This window comes from Myotis davidii, unplaced genomic scaffold, assembly GCF_000327345.1.
Source record: "Myotis davidii unplaced genomic scaffold, ASM32734v1 scaffold1863, whole genome shotgun sequence".
Lineage (NCBI taxonomy): Eukaryota > Metazoa > Chordata > Mammalia > Chiroptera > Vespertilionidae > Myotis > Myotis davidii.
In genome coordinates, this window is record NW_006294468.1 from 9,465 (window position 1) to 11,620 (window position 2,156).

Below are 2,156 nucleotides of genomic sequence, written 5' to 3' on the forward strand. Positions count from 1 at the left end.
AGGTTCGATCCCAGTCAAGGGCATGTACCTTGGTTGTGGGCACATCCCCAGTGGGGAGTGTGCAGGAGGCAGCTGGTCGATGTTTCTCTCTCATCGATGGTTCTAACTCTCTATCTCTCTCCCTTCCTCTCTGTAAAAAAAAATCAATAAAATATTAAAAAAAAAAAAGACAGAGGTGCAAAGTGAAGATGGACAGATGGTGGTCGTGAAGCAAGAGAAAGACCGGGAAGCCAGGATGGCAGAGAATGCTTGTACCCTGGCTGACCTGACAGAGGGTCAGGTTGGCAGGCTGCTCATCCGCAAGTCAGGAAAGGTACAGCTCCTCCTGGGCAAGGGGACTCTGGATGTAACAATGGGAACTGCCTGCTCGTTCCTGCAGGAGCTGGTGTCCGCGGGCCTTGGAGACAGTAGGAAGGGAGACGTGACAGTCCTAGGACACGTAAAGCACAAACTTGTATGTTCCCCCAATTTTGAATCCCTCTTGGATCACAAACACCGGTAAAATGAGCAGATGGAGGATGATGGTGACTGCCCATGGCTGCTGCCTGCTCCAGACGTTTTGTTCTAAAATCTGTGCGACCTGGAACAGGCCTTTTTAGCCCACCCACTCCAGCCTCTGGCAGCCATTGTCCCAGTTTTCCCCAACGGGCCCATGTGGCTTCCTCCCACAGCAGCTGTGAATGGCACAGTGACCTTCCCACAGCATGGATGCTGCATGTCCTTGCTGCTGGGGGACTTGTCCCTTCCATTTATTATTATATTTATGCTTTATCTCTTCAGCTGACTACCTCTTTCCCAGGTGCAGAGGGGTGGGGGGCGGTCTGTGGAAGAGTACAGGTGAGCATCTGGGTTCTCGCTGTGGGAAGTGTAGGAACTGCTGCTGCTGCTGCTGCTGCTCTCGCTCCCTCCTTCCTCCTGAGGAGAGAGAGCAGGGAATGTTTAGTTGGAGTCTCAGTACTCAGGCCCGGCTCCATCAGTAACTAGTACTGTGACCTTGGACAAACCACCTAACCTTTCTGAGCCTCATATTCCTCGTTTGATAAAAATGAGGACAATACCTACCTCACAAGGTTGGTGAGGATTAAATGGAATGTTGTAGGTGAAAACTCCTTGCACAAGGCTCCCACATGTACAGTAATCGCTCAAAAAATGTAAGTTTCCCTTCAAAAAAAATAAAAGTAAACTAATATTGTGTACATTTGCATTTTACCTAATTATTGATAAATTTGAGATTATTCAACCATCTTACTCTTTCCTTCCCTTTTACCTCATTAAAGTTCCTTTACTTTCTACTTCACTGGCATTGATTTAACTATTTTATTCCTCTGTTCCCCCTAGCAACTTGTTAGTTGCAGTCATGTACAAATCTTTGTGTAATTACATTAATGATTAAATCATGCATCCTTTATTTAACACACTATAGTACTATAGTACAATTAATTACTTTCCCACCACCCCAAATCTAAAACCTTAGAACCCTTTCAAGTCTATTTTGAAGCTTCCTTACTTTTGCATTACTGTTGTCATGCATTTTTTAAAAAAATATACTTTTATTGATTTCAGAGGGTAAGGAAGAGGGAGATAGAAACATCAATGATGAGAGAGAATCATTGATTGGCTGCCTCCTGCACGCCCCCCACTGGGGATGAAGTCTGGAACCCAGGCATGTGCCCTTGACCGGAATCAAACCTGGGACCCTTTAGTCCACAGGCCGACATTCTATCCACTGAGCCAAACCAGCTAGTGCTGTCATGCATTTTAATTCTACATACAGTATATTTTCTTCTTTATGAGAGATTTCAAGAATTGCTTCATAGAACTAAATTGATTTTTATTTACTTATAAATTATCTTTTTCTTCCCTCTTCATTTTGTCTGCATTTCTGGTTTTCAATCTGGGATATTTTCCTTTGGACTTAATAACTCTCTTGTGTATTTTTTCCTGTTAAAGGTGGCTGACAAGTGTTGCACTTTAAGTGTTCCTGAAGACATCTTTATTTTGGGCAATATTGTTTCTGGGTATAGAATTCTGATTTGATGTGAGAGTTCTTTTAACATTTACAAAATGGTGCTCTGTTGATGTCTATCTTATTTATGTTTAGTCCATATTCTTGCTTATTTGGGCTCTGTCTTCTCTAATACCTTTAATATATATAT